This window comes from Macaca fascicularis, chromosome 10, assembly GCF_037993035.2.
Source record: "Macaca fascicularis isolate 582-1 chromosome 10, T2T-MFA8v1.1".
NCBI lineage: Eukaryota > Metazoa > Chordata > Mammalia > Primates > Cercopithecidae > Macaca > Macaca fascicularis.
In genome coordinates, this window is record NC_088384.1 from 76339344 (window position 1) to 76354359 (window position 15016).

General features: G+C 39.7%; 1 long non-coding RNA gene across 1 annotated transcript in view; it reads right to left on the reverse strand.

Annotated features, from left to right (window-relative positions):
- The window catches only part of LOC102130967 (uncharacterized), a 29366-nt gene that overhangs the window by 14172 nt on the left and 178 nt on the right, over positions 1–15016 (reverse strand). The gene's annotated exons all lie outside the window — the stretch shown is intronic.

The window sequence follows — 15016 nt, forward strand, 5'->3', positions numbered from 1 at the left end:
AGCATATGGTTAATGCTGCTGGAAAGGCGGTCAGGGCCAGGCCAGGGGAACCCTTTTAGAGTGTGCTATGCATCTGCAATTTTAGATGTCTATGAGGTGAAGCCACTGAACAATGATAAGTGGGAGACATGCCCACTTTTTACTTTTTAGATACTTTACTCTGGCAAGAAGTGATATAACAGAAAGGGGAAATGGAGGCAGAAAGATCAGCTTGATGGCTTTTGTTACGCTACTGGTGAGAAATGGTGTGGAATGGAGTAGACGGGGCAGGTTCAAGTAGTATTTGAAGACAGACTAGTGAGGACTAGGAGACTGATTTGACAAGATGTGATGGGATCGATATGATAAGAAGGAGAAAGATTTACAAGTAGAACCTTGGTATTTGGTTTCTGTAACTGGATAAACAGTGATACCATTAACTGAGGAAGAGATTACCAAAAGAAATGAAGGTCTGTAATGGTTTGGGGAAGACAGATTATTGAAGGATGTGTTGAGTGTTCAAGAGGAAATATCAAATAATTATTACCATATATAAACCCAAAGTACAAAAGAGGGGTCAGTTATTATTTTGAGGTGGTGGTTGATCCATGACAGTGAGTTCTACTAGGGAAAGAGGATGAAGACCAGAACTTTTGAGAGTATCAACTAATAAGGGTCTAGTGCAGATAATAAGCCCATACTAAAATCTGAGAGAAGAACGAGGTGTTGCAAATGCCAGGGAGACCTAGAAATTAAAGAGTTACGAAGATGGAATGTTCAATAATGTCAAGTGCTACAGAAAGATGAAGGGGGCCATACAGAAACTGGGGATAACCTTTATTATGATAGATTTAGCAGCAGCGGAGAGGCAGAGTCAAGACAGACCTTGGGATAGGCAGTGGTGAGAAGTGCCCACAAGATGAGGAAGAAGGAATTGGGGCTCTTTAGCAAGTAGTTTTTCTGGGAAGGAAAAGAAATGATCATACAGCCAGATAAACAAAGAGCCTTATTTGTCCAAGGAAGGGGAAATATACACTAATCTTTTGCTAAGAGTTGGGAAGATGCCTAATATCACTCTATTTTGGTAAGAGAATATGAGGTGAGGTCACCTACTGGGAGTGAGAAGGGGTGGGTTGGGTAAAGAAGAGAGTAAGTAGTAAAGTCTTTGAATTTACTCACTGGAAATTGAGAGACACTCTAACTATGGAGAATTGTTATGAGGGCCCTGCTGAGGTTAAAGGAACGATTAAAAATTTGACCTTCTGTTCTTTTTCCTATTCTCCTTCTCCCTTCAGCATTTCTAGCTCCACTTTCTAACTGACATACTTCCCAATTAGATGAATGAAAACAGTGATGGTACTGTCAGTTTCAAAGTGGCAAACAAGACATTGCACACCTTCAATATCACTAGACATAGATATGGGAGGAAACCAAGACTTAGATAAGCCTGCTACAATGTGTAGATCTGGGCATTACTTGACAATAGTGCATCTCTAATTTCCCCTGTGAAAAACAGAAATAATATTGCTGAACTCAGAAGACTATATGAATTAATAGAGATAATATATGGAAAAGCCTACAGCACAAGATAGTCCGCTTGACTTATAGTGGACTATCAACAAATTTCATTTTCTTACATAGGAAGAAAAAAATAATGATCAATGTATTGAAATGGGTGGAAGAGAAGGGAATCATATTCAGTGATGAAATAACAGGAAATAGGACAAAGGAGTAGAAAGGGGGGCTTTCTAAGGAGATTCCCATAGCAAAGAAAAACACATGAGAAACCAAGACATAGATGCAGATGAATGTTTCTAAAGAAAGATGCGCATAGTACAAAAGTGTGGAGAAGGGCAAGGGAAAATACTCAAATATCATTAATCACAATCCTTGATGTCAATCCCTCCGGGGTTCAGAGGAAAGAAACAGGCAGAAAAAGCATGTGTAGTCCTGTATATCATTCAAAAAAGCAGCTGCTCCTCAAATCTGGAAAGTCAAGACTCTTTAAAAAAAAAAAAAAAAAAAAGATACTGGAGCCAAACAAGATCCCAGAAATAGCATACTTGTAGAAAACCACTCACTACTTCTGGGAAAATAGATTTAGGGTTGAATTGAGGATAACATTGCACAATGAAGACTTGAAGAAAAAGGAAGCAGAACTGATTGAATTTATCTGGAAGGTTCCTGTCATTTGATTCATTCTTCAAATAACTAGTGAATACCTACTGTGTGCCAAATGCTGTGTCCTCTATAGAAAAACAATTTCTCTTTGAAGCATTTTTAAGTTTATCAAAACAGTTGTTTGTTTTATTGGTCTAGAAAACCGCACAATTTTTAGAATTAAAAAAAAAAAAACCAGTCTAATGTGAAATAACATTGAACTGGAAATCCTGGTGAGGCAAGAAAGTCATTACATCTCTGCCACTGATTAGTTGCATACCCATAGTTAAAATTCTACGTACCTATATCTTTGAGCCACAGCCTTCTTCTTGTATCATAAATGCAAATGAATGTCTATTAACGTCTGTGACATCTGTTGCAAATATATAAACAGGCTTCTCTTTGGCCAACATTATTAATAATGTATAAGATTTTTTCTAAATAAGATGTATTCTGAGGAGAGTAAAAGAACCCTTAAAATAGGGGAGATATTTGGTCATTGATTAAATTTTGTATTTCCTTTGGGATACTAAATAATGAATAAAAGATCATGAATGTCATTTAAGGAGAAAGAGGGTTTCTACGAGATCAAAAGCTTGCCCAACCCCATGCATTATTTAGTATTATGTCTCCTAATGAGATTCCATATCAACTTACTCAGAATCAAAGCCTTACGTTCTAATCATGTTTTTAAAAGAACATAGAACCAAGTTGGTAAATTTACTGATGGCTCTCATTTATTATCTAGACAGTGAGTGAAAAGAAGATGGAGAGGAATTCAGATAGATTTAGATACATCAGGGGATTAAAAGTGCAGTGATTCATGAAGTTTGACTTGCTGGAACATTATGTTCACTAGGCATTTAAAGAGTGAGGGTATGGTGAGAAAATGGGGATGACCAATACAGATTATTGGTAGAAGAAGGAGTGAATGAGAAAAGTAGCTAGAGAAGAAGGATGAAAGGTCACAGGAAGGATTTGTCAATATAGAACCAGAAGACAGATAAACTGAAATTCATCCTCTAGTTCATTGGATGTTTTACATCTTGGCTAATAAAGTCCTCTCTGGCATCTTTTAATGGATTAGAGTTCTCTAATATAGTTCTCTTTGTTGACAGTTCACAGAAAAGAGATGTTGAATGTGACTACTGGCAGCGCCCTGGCTGGCCAGTGCAGGTAGGATTATAGGAGAATGACAGCACTGGGTTGTCTAGTGAGACTGAAGCTAGAGATAAAATGAGAGTTATTGGAAGGCATATCTTGTTGAAAGCCTGCTTCTTCCTTGCATATATTTCCTGCTAAACATATCAACTCTCCCAGTGTCTCTACTTATTAAAGTCCAATCATCCTCTGATAGTTGGATCTGGCCAATGGCCAAGGTGGAGTCCCTCAACCAGAGACCTGAAAGAAGAGGGTAGTGAGGTTGAGGCATTTATTCTTCCAGTTGTTTCCCTGGGGGACCACCTTGGGCTGGCTGCAACCCTTGACCAGAGGTCACTGCTTCTCTCAGGTGAACCTGTCTCCACAGCCTTGTGCTTCTAAGGTCTAGGAGTGATAGCAGCCTGGTTACTAGAAGCTCCAGGATACTGTACCACCCCTTGTCGGTATTGTCAGCCCTTTATATAATCCCTTTATTAAACCTTTTGTTTAGTTATCTATCACAGCATAATAACTCATCCTGAAATATAGTGGCTTAAAATAATAATTATGTGTTAATTCTCTCTGTTCCTGATGATCAAGAATTTAGGAAATACTTGGCTGGGAAATTTTTGGTTAGGGTCTCTCATGTGGTTGCAGGTATATGTTGGCTGGGGCTTCAGTCATTTGGATGTAGAATGCACTTCCATGGCAGTTCACTCACTCACACGGGCAAGTAGGAGCTGGCTATTCATTGTGGCTTCAGTTTCTCTCCATAGGAATCTCTCTGTGGGGTTTTTTGAGTGTGGTATCTGGCTTTCCCCAGAGCAATCATGTATACCAAAAGAGAGAGACAGAGGGGGAGAGAGAGGGAGAGAGAGAGAGAGAACATCGAGAGAGAGAGAGAGAGAAATGTCACACTGCCTTTTATGGCATCACCTCTGAATTGATGGAGCTTAACTTCTGCATTCTATTCATCAAGGCAGTTAATTCACCCAGGTTCATGGGAGAGAATACAGAACCTACCTCTTGATGGGGAAATGCAAACCACATCATAATGGGAGCATAGGATGTTGATATAGACATAGTGTGGCTGTCTTTGCTAAATACAATCTGCCACCTGCTTCTTGAATTCTCCTGATTTGACTCTGCCATCTCTTTTCTGCTGGTATTCTGCAAGATGCAGTCAAGATCATTACAGGGTCCCTCCAGATCTAGAATTGTAGCAATCTTCTGAATAATTGAACAATTGCCTAACCACCACCCAGATGAAATGGTTAGTTGATCCAGGTGTGGCATGCTGAGCAGAGACCAGGTTCCTGGGGAGCTGCTCTGCGTGCTGGTGAAGAAATATTGTTCAGGGAGAGGTACATTTTAGGTCATATTGGCCATTTATGCAAACGACTAGTATCAGGCAAGTCTGTGAAGTCAATTAAGGTATGCAGAAGAGCGGGAATGAAGAAGATAGGCTCTTGAGTCAAAAAGAACTAGATTTTAATTCTAGTTCCATCACTTGTTTGTTGTAAGATCCTGAGCAAGTTGCTAAGCTTCATCAAAACTCAGTTTTGTTACCCTTTCATAAAGATATGGTCAACATACCAGCTTGTGTCAGGCAGAGTCTAAGCAAGAAAACAGAAATCACTTTATATATTTACAACAAGGGAATTTCTTACAGAACTTTTGTCAACAGGTGGTGGAGAAGCCAACAGAAGATATTGAGGAAACTCAGAAATTATCAACCACTGAAAACTGGGGAGAAAGGAGAGGTACCCTCAGGAAAGCCGTGGGCCTGTCTGCCACAGCAAGATTTTCAAGAGAAAAACAATCATGTGTCAACCTTAAATTCACTCTCTCTTCTCCTTTATCCTTGCCTTACAAACAGTAATATCCATGAAATCATGGGCTTAAAGCATATCATTTTTTCTAGTCTAATTAAAATAAATTTATAACTTTTTAAAATAAAAACATTTCTAATGCATATTAAAACAACTACAGAACCTTTAATATGAAAATGTTTGTCTCAACTTTGGAAAGAATTGTGACATTAAAAGTGCTTAGTATTAGGTACCTGAAATAAGCATTCATCCATTAATAGGTGGCTGCTATTATTATTATTAATTATTGTGAATAATAATAATAGTAGCACTCTTGGGCAATTGTGAAGCCCAAGAGTGCAGAATCAGGCCCTGACTGTGGCTCTGGGATAGCAGCCTGGCATATTAAACACTGGTTCTAAGCATTTGTGAAGACAAGGACTCGAGTATAAGTGGGCCTGAGAGAGAAACCCATGGAAAATGGAACAAAGATTTAGTCTGGGCCTCAAAAACAATAGAGAAGCTCACTTTCTAGAAATGAGCAATATGGTTGCGTTAGCACCACTTCTTCCACGGTCCTAAACCCCTAAGAACAAGACTAGTTCTGGCTCTTGAGTGGAACTTAACCTGCCTATGGGCGTGGGGGACCATCCACAGAGAAGGGAGAAATCTAGCCAGAAAATCCAGTCAGTCAAGACATTCACCACCTCGGTGGGAAATAATTACAAACATTTTGACTGTGACTGTTTGTAATCAAGTAATATACACTTTGAGAGATGGACGAAACCAGATGGAACAGAATTAGCATGTGGGCCTCACACTGCAGAACTGGGTCCTCCAGACTGGGCTACCTCGCTGAGCCTCATCTGCCTGTGTTGAACACATGTGCACAGGAATGTTTGGAGCAAGGCTAATAGTCGTGGGACTTGTTCTTGGCATATGTGTTTAACAGGTAAGAGGAAGAATCTGAGGGCCAACGAATAACCATTACCAAGTCCACTTTTCTTTCTGCTGTCTATAGATCATACGTCCAATAAAGTGGGTGCTTTAAAATAACTGAAATTTTTGGATTAGTTCCTCTCATCTGAAACAAGCTTATGCTGCTGAAGAGTCTCCATCACTTTAAATGCAGCATGAAATAGCATCTAACTATACCTAAATACTAAAGAGAAGATGATGTCTTAGAAGGGATTAAAACTAACAAGGCATAAAAATGGGCATACTGGGCCGGGCGCGGTGGCTCAAGCCTGTAATCCCAGCACTTTGGGAGGCCGAGACGGGTGGATCACGAGGTCAGGAGATCGAGACCATCCTGGCTAACACGGTGAAACCCCGTCTCTACTAAAAATACAAGAAAATTAGCCGGGCGAGGTGGTGGGCGCCTGTAGTCCCAGCTACTCGGGAGGCTGAGGCAGGAGAATGGCGTGAACCCGGGGGGGCGGAGCTTGCAGTGAGCCGAGATCGCGCCACTGCACTCCAGCCTGGGGCATAGAGCAAGACTCCGTCTCAAAAAAAAAAAAAAAGGGGGGGCATACTGGCTGGGGGTGGTGGCTCATGCCTGTAATCCCAGCACTTTGGGAGGCTGAGGCAGGTGGATCACAAGGTCAGGAGATTAAGACCACCCTGGCTAACACGGTTAAACCCCATCTCTGCAGTTAAACCCCATCTCTACTAAAAATACAAAAATTTAGCCAGACCTGGTGGTGGGCACCTGTGGTCCCAGCTACTTGGGAGGCTGAGGCAGGAGAATGGCGTGAACCTGGAAGGTAGAGCTTGCAGTGAGCCGAGATCGCACCACTGCACTCCAGCCTGGGTGACAGAGTGAGACTCCATCTCAAAAAAAAAAAAAAGAGTATACCATTCTGAGACAGGGACACATCAGTTGGTAAAAAGGACTTTAAGGCTGTATTCATTAGAAAGGAAAAAAGGTCAGCATCACATGGAATGAAAAGTGCCCTTTCCAGGGAAATGCCTGAACCTAATTTATCTTGCTTCACTCAGACAGGAAATGCACTACAATATTCAGGATGGGGGGAAATGACAATTTAATGATTACAGAACATCTTTCACATTCTGTGGTAATTGAACAATCTCAACATCAAAGGCAGGGCTGGTAGCCTTTCAGAAAATGGAACGTCGTTTTGCTTTCCTTTTCACTTTTTACTGCATCAATGAACTTTAGCCTCTTCTCTGGCTTTATTTTTCCATTTTCATTTAGCATTGACACAAAACAGACCTGGCTTTAAGTGTACCATGTAAAGTAGTAATTTATGTTGGAAACTTTAAATGGATGAGACAGAACCACTTTCATATCTGTTACATTTTAATGACGTTAAATATATCCAGCTGAACAAAGTTCAGACCTTCGCTGTTGCAGGTGAGGGTAGTTTGACATAATAGACACCCTATTTCCCCACCCACCTCATAAAGGGGAACACACAAACTGTCATCTCTAAGGCATGTCATCCTCCCAACTCACCAATTTTCTACCTATAATGCTATCAGCACCACTGAATTTTGGAGCTTCCTTTATATCAACAGTTCTTTATATCTTCCCCAAGTATGATTTGCTAATTTTATGGGGTAGTGAGACCATAATACTGGACTCAGGGAAGATATTCATTTAAGACAACGGTAAATTCCCAATATCTTTGCTCTTCTAGTATTGAACAAAAAATATCTTATTTAAGGAAAAATTCTCACACAATGGAATTTTAGGGATAACAAGCATTTCTGTTTGGCTATAACTTGATACCCATGATCTTGATAAGAAGAGTGCCTGCAGAAAACTGGTATTGATTAAGTAATGGTGATCAACAGGTGAAATTGGGAGAGGAGGTGTACAGGGGTTTTATGTTTGTTTGATTTTTGTGGGTTTTGTTTTGGTTTGTTTCTACCATAATTAACCACAACCCAACACAGATTTTGCAAATATTTGCATTGCAGACAATGACATTTTGCCTAAGGATGAAACTGAGGTGCAGTCAATATTATGGAATTCATGAGGGAAGTTTGGTAGTTGCCTATCTTACTGAAGTTCAAGTCCAGGATTTGAGCCCTCAATTCTTCCTACCTGCCCTCCACCTCCTTTCGAAAGGGGCTTGAAATCAGCATCTAGCAGAAAAATAGAACAAGGAAAGACAAATGTTTCCCCAGATTCCAGGAAAAAGATGGCTGACTTCCTCCCCTCCCTTTGTCCCTAGATATTGTGAAATTGTGGTTCACTCTTAAGTGAGAGAAGAGGCTGCTTGTTTTGTTTATTTTCCTTTTTGGAGTTATAAGCCATTTGATGTTGGGAACCACTTAGAATATCATGATTTGGCATGTTCCTTAGGACTGGAGTGCCTTCAGTGTAGAAAACCCTTTTGACTAATTTTCTAAAAGCAGTATGAAAAAGCAAATGAGGAGCTGACTGCTTAACTGGTGGTCTAGGATTTTAGGGAAAGGAAAGCAATGAACACTCTGAGGTTTCCTTCTGCACTGCTCAATACAGCTTGCCAGAATAGAAAAGTTGATAGAAAGGGATTCATATATGATGTATCAGTCAGCTTTTGCTGTGTTAATGCTACCTAACAAAAAAACAAAAATCACAGTGGCTTACAACAGGCATTTAATTCATGCTCATCGATCTGCAGGTAAGCTTGCTTCAGAAGGACTTAGTTGGGCTTCTCTGGGTCAGACTAGACTTCCCAATTTGGGTCAGGTATAAGTTTTGTTTCCAGGATCCAGGCAGAAGGAACAATGACTACTGGAGGCAAGATCTGGTAGTTCATGGTGGAGAACAGAGCTCCAAGAGGATTGATGGAAACCTGCAAAGACATTTCAGGCCCTAGCTGCTAACTGGCATACTATCACTTCTGCTTACATTCATTCTTCTGACCAATGCAAGTCATATTGCCAAACCTAAACTCAGCATGGGGAAAGAACATTCTACCTATAGGAAATCCATGATAAGGGCTAGAGGAAAGATGGCATTATGAACAAGTAATACAGTTTAGTGGACCTGTGGATTGTCCTCTATTTCTCCTCCTCATGGCATTTTATTTCTGCTATTTACGGATGGATTCCAGATGATTATAGGAACCTGCAGAAATAATTCATGGAATTTGTGCATTCACATAATTTTTTATTCTTCCAAACATCCTTCCTCAAAAGGAAACAAGAACTTCGACTTCAGACACAACTATCTTTAAGGGTGAATGTCTGTAGAAGGCTGAAAAATTCCCGCTCCCAAGATATCAGGTCTTAACCTATGGAGCCCATGAATCTTACCTTATTTGGAAAAAGGGTCTTTGCAGATGTGATTAAATTAAGGATTTGGGCACAGAGAGGTTATCCTGGATTTTCCAGGTAGCACCTAAATACGAGTACAAGTGCTCTTATAAGAGAAAGGCAGAGGTGAATTTATACTACACACAGAAGAGGGAAAAATGTGAAGACAGAGGCACATCTTTGTGGAATGCGGCCACAATCCAAGAAATGCCAGCAGCCACCAGAAGTTGGAAAAGGCAGGGAATGGCTTCTCTCCTAGAGTCTCCGGAGTGAACACAGCCCTGTACATACCTTGACTTTAACCCCAAGAAGCTGATTTTGGACTTCTGGCCTCCAGAATTGTGGCAGAATACATTTCTGTTGTTTTACCATGGAACACAATGCAGTCATAAAAAAGAATAAAATCATGTCCTTTGCAGGAACATGAATGGAGTTAGAAGCCATCATCCTTAGCAAACTAATGCAGGAAAAGAAAACCAAATATGCACGTTCTCACTTATAAGTGGGAGCTAAATGATGAGAACACATAAATGCAAAGTGGGGAACAATAGATACTGGGGCCTGCTTGAGGATGGAGGGTGAGAAGAGGGAAAGGATCAGGAAAAATAACTAATGGGTATCAGGTTTAGTACCTGAGTGACAAGCTAATATATACAACAAACACCCATGACACAAGTTTACCTATGTAACAAACCTGCATGTGCACTCCCAAACCTAAAAGTTTAAAAAAATAAATAAATAATTTTTAAAAAGAAAATTAAATTAAAAATGGAATTTCTGTTGTTTTAAGTCATGTGTATGTGGTAATTTGTTACAGCAGCCATAAGAAACTAACACAATGCCTTCCTTTAATGGTTACCTTCTTTAAAGAAATTTGAATATTGAAAAAGAAAATGTTCAGGCAGATTAAATTTCCAAAAAAGAGGGAAAGCAGAAGCAATGTCCTCAAGTTCCCAGTGTGATCACAGGCCAATAGTTAATGAGCTGTGCGCATGACCTAGTGATCTCTGTCAATTTCATACCGGAAGATTTTATACATCTCTACATTACATTCTAAGCTGATTGGCCCCCTTTTTAGAATTACCAGCAAGGAAACCCACAAGAAGATAGGAGGTTTTTTTATATTAACCATCTCTCAATGAGATGACACCTAAACTTACTTAAGTGGTTAAAATTAAAGACTTACAGTCTGTGTGTGCTGGCAAACAGGTGGAACAACTAAAACCCTCATAGATTTTCGGTGAACAACAACTCTGGAAAACAACTGGCAGTTGCCTACAAAGTTAAACATAGCTAAGCAATTTCACCCTCAGGCATTTGCTCAAAAGAAATTAAAACATACGTCCATAAAGAGATTTATACATAAATGTTCATAGAAGCCTAATTTATAAAAGCCAAAAAACTGAAAACAACCCAAATATCTGTCAAAGAAAATTGGATATATTCACATAATAGAATACTACAGAGTAATGTAAAGAGCAAAATACTGATATATGCAACACAGCAGGTGAATTGCCTCTTTGTCCTGAAGGAATTTCAAAGGTCCTATGGTTTCCAGTGGGTACTAGGCTTAGTCCGTGGGGTGACAAAATAATCTGTACGACAAACCCCCATGACACAAGTTTACCTACATAGTAAACCTGCACATGTACCTTGGAACTTCAAAGTTAATTAAAAAAGAAAAGAAAATGTTAGCCTGGGGCGTAAGTTTGGATATTTACACTATGTTGAGTGAAGGAAGTCAACATAAACATAAAAGTATATACTGTATGATTCCACTTGTATGAAGTTCCAGGACAAGGAGGGTTAATCTACAGCGATAGAAATCAAATCACTGGCTGCATAGGGCAGGGATAGGGGGCTGGCTACAAAGGGACATCCGGGAAGTTTCTGGCTGATAAAAATATCATATATTATGATATAGGGCATGGTGGCTCACACCTGTAATCTCAGTACTTTGGGAGGCTGAGGTGGGATTGAGCCTAGGAGTTTGAAGTTACAAGGAGCTGTGGTCACACCACTGTACTCCAGTCTGGGTGACAGAGTGAGAACCTGTATCTAAATAATAATAATAGTAATTAATGTTATATATTTTAATTGGTGAGACAGTTGTATACAACCATCAAACTCCTCAAACTCTACATTTAACATCTAATATTTTATTGTGTATAAATTATATTTTAATGAGGTGACTTTTAAATCTCATAATTAAATGTGTAGTCATCAAAGCTTTCCAGAAATTTAGCATGGAAATGAACAATGGGTGATTTGTTGCTCCATGACTTCTCCTTCCCGCACTAAGTTAGACATCAACTGAGGTTTCAGGAAGTGAGCCATTCCATTCTCTATTTACCCTGCAATGGACAAACTGTGGAATACCTATCTCGACTTGTTGGTATAGTAGTGGTAAGAAAGCCTTCTTCTGAATTCTATGCTTTCCAGCCATAACCAGAATTTTGTGTTATCATATATACTCAGCAGAGGTCCATAATGAAGAATGCCTTGGGAGAAATTTCCAGCAAAAAACAGGAGGAAAGGAAAGAAAAACAAAATACTATTTTGAAGCCACCAGGCAAAAGAATACATCAAAAATGGCAGCTAGTAACTTTATTCAGAGAAATCAAGAGAGAGAGAGAGAGCCTGGTCTAGAAGGCATTCAGTTTAGAAACTTAAGATTAGAGACTTAATCATTTCTCAAATATATACAAGGTGAGGGGATAAACATTCAATATATTTAACAGTAGCTCTTTTATCAGTCTTCTGCTGGGAAAAAGAGAGCCCAGGCTTAAGGAAGTTGCAGCTAATATTTTACATGGGTTTATTTTATACCTGTTGTCTTACTTCAGTACAAGTTACCACCACTGAAAAAGAGAAGAAAATGATGAAAAAAAAGAAGAAAAACCCAGAGATACTTCTTCCAAAATTTACAGTCTTACTATTTGAGACTGGCAAAAGCAATCTTTGATTTGAGAGAAGTTGATCCCAAACTGTAGCCTGTTTGAGAATTACCTGGAAGGCTTATTAAAACCTGTTAAAAGCCCAGCCCCAGAATTTGTGGTTCAGTAGGTGTGCTTCTCTAAGAGGTCCTCAAGTGATGCTTATGTTGCTGGTCCAGGAACCACACTTTGCAAACCACTGTGGTAGGTTAATGGGCACTGGTTTCCCTAACACTAACTCCTCCATTTCTCCTCTTTTGCCATCAGAGATGGTAATAGGCTCTTCTTTGTAATAAAGATTAGGCAATAACTCCCTGATTTGGAGACACAAAAGGAATTGCTGAATATAGGAAGGGGGCCTGCCATCGTTGGAGACTTCCAGTTCTACAATAAACAAGTTTAGCCTCTGAAGACAGACTGCAGATTTGTGAAGAGTATTCCTGCAGAAACCACCCTCCTCCCAACCACAATCCACCAAGAGGATGCCTTCTAATCTCCACACCCTTGAATGATGTAAAGAATACCAAAACAGGGGAAGGGAGAAGGTCCCACTGCCGTGGAATTCTGAATATTGCTGAGAAAATTGTGAAAGTAGATGGAGATTATCTGGGGAACTCACAGATGAAATTCTGAGTGGCTCCATGCCAGAAAAAATAACCCACTACAATTAAAAACAAGTTAAATCAAACTGTCTGGGCTTAATTGAGCCTACTCTGAAAGTTTCTCTTCAACAAACATGGTGCTTTCAGTAGGTGAGAATGAAATTGTCCAGTCCCTTGAAACTAATTTAGACTCCCACCTCTTCCACCCTTCAGGCAAGCGATGCAAGGATTTTTCTGAGTGAGCGGATGTTGCAAAGTGAAGAGGACAATTCCAGGGATTCAAAATGTCACCCCACTCATACACAAGGCAATACCTATTTGTAGTCAACCAATATCGGACGTTTTTGTAATTGCTAGGCTAGTTCCATGGAGATACTACAGAACTAGCAGCACATATGTGACTGCAAAACCTAGTGCTGACATTTTACTAACACACATACACACACACCTCTAGAGTAATGCCTGAAAACTAACTTGGGACAATTGGGAAAATGGTTTCCAAAAAAATCTCAAGAGACCTGAAACATCTATGCAGATAATCAACACCTACCACTTAAAGACTCATCTTATCCTTCTTGTTCACGTCTTATTTCTCTTTAGTGTTTTCAAGTCCTCCTTTATATTAATGCAATGACATCTGTGCAAAGGAGTCAGAGGAGTCATAGGGAGTGAAAGGTGGCCAGGAAGACGGCAACACTCAAAGGCCACTTGGACTCGGCTTGAGCCCACATCTCCCCTGAGGCCTCTATTCGCACACATACTCCTCAGATTCTGAGCACATGCATGAACAGGCAGACAAATGCTAAAGGCCATAAATAAGCTAAGATTAATAAATTTTTTTAGAGAAAATGGAGAGGAGTGAGAGAAAGCTACATGTCTTCAAAATCAGAGAAGCAAATAAACAGAACTGTTCTGCCAATGTTTGCTTTCCCCTCTGGCTGTCAGAGGTTGCAGCCCAGGCCTGAACTTGCTGGGACTAGGGTGGCTCTTGGTGGCTCAGCCTGTGTCCAGAGGATTTGTCAATTAGTCACAAACTTGTGTGTCTGAGAAAGAGCCATGACTCATCTTGACAACTGTCAGTATATTACCTCAAATGGGCACAGGGAGAGATGAGCAACCTGGTGCAGGAAAAGAACACAAAAGGGCTGATGCCACTTCCTGCAGCATTTCAAGGTTTGGGCTAGAAGAGTTTATGTGGCAAGAATGCTAAGCTGGGAGCAGCCCCACAGAAAATGACCACATCAGCACACTCAACATCCTGCCATTCAGACGTAAGAACGGGCGATGTTAGCTCAGAGGACATGAAATTTATTTCCATAAATAAAAATGTTATGTTTCTTCACATTATTCACCTTCCCCAAAGATAACTTCACACTTCAAAAAATTAGCTTTTGGTTTTAGAATTCAGTCAAGTCTGCATACTCGACTCTAATACTGTGACTTTTAAAAATGTACATCTATGACCCAGCAATTCCACACTTAGGCATATTCCCAAGAGAACTGTGTATATGTGTTCATTGGAAGATATGCATTAGAATGGCTCTAGCAGCATTATTCATAATAGCTCTAAATTGGAAATTGTCCAATTGCACATCAACAGTGGAATGGATAAATGATTAGTGTATATTCATGCCATTGAACTACTACACAGCAATGGGAATCTATAACCACATACAATGATATTGATGAATCCCATAAACACAGCTTTCAGAAAAAGAAGCCAGACACTAGAGATTCACCTCGTATAAAAATAAAATTAAGCAAAACTGACCTATTCTGCTAGAAGTCAGGAGAGAGATTATACTTGGTCAAGGCGGAAGAAGAGGAGAGTTTCAGGAAGAAGGGGCTGAAAAAGAGCTGTTTCTAGATCTCAATGTTTGTTACATATATGTTCAGTTTGTAAAAGCCATCAAGCCATTTGCTTACGACAATGTCACTTCTCTGCATATGTGTCATACTTCAATACAAAATAAGCACATTCATGTAAAACTCCTATTCGGTTGTCTTTGTCAAGATTTGTAAACTAAAATGTGAATGTAGTAAGCAGTGCATATAAATGCTAGGAAAATTTGCCACATAAACTATCCTGCTCCAATTGTCATATCAGTAAAATAGA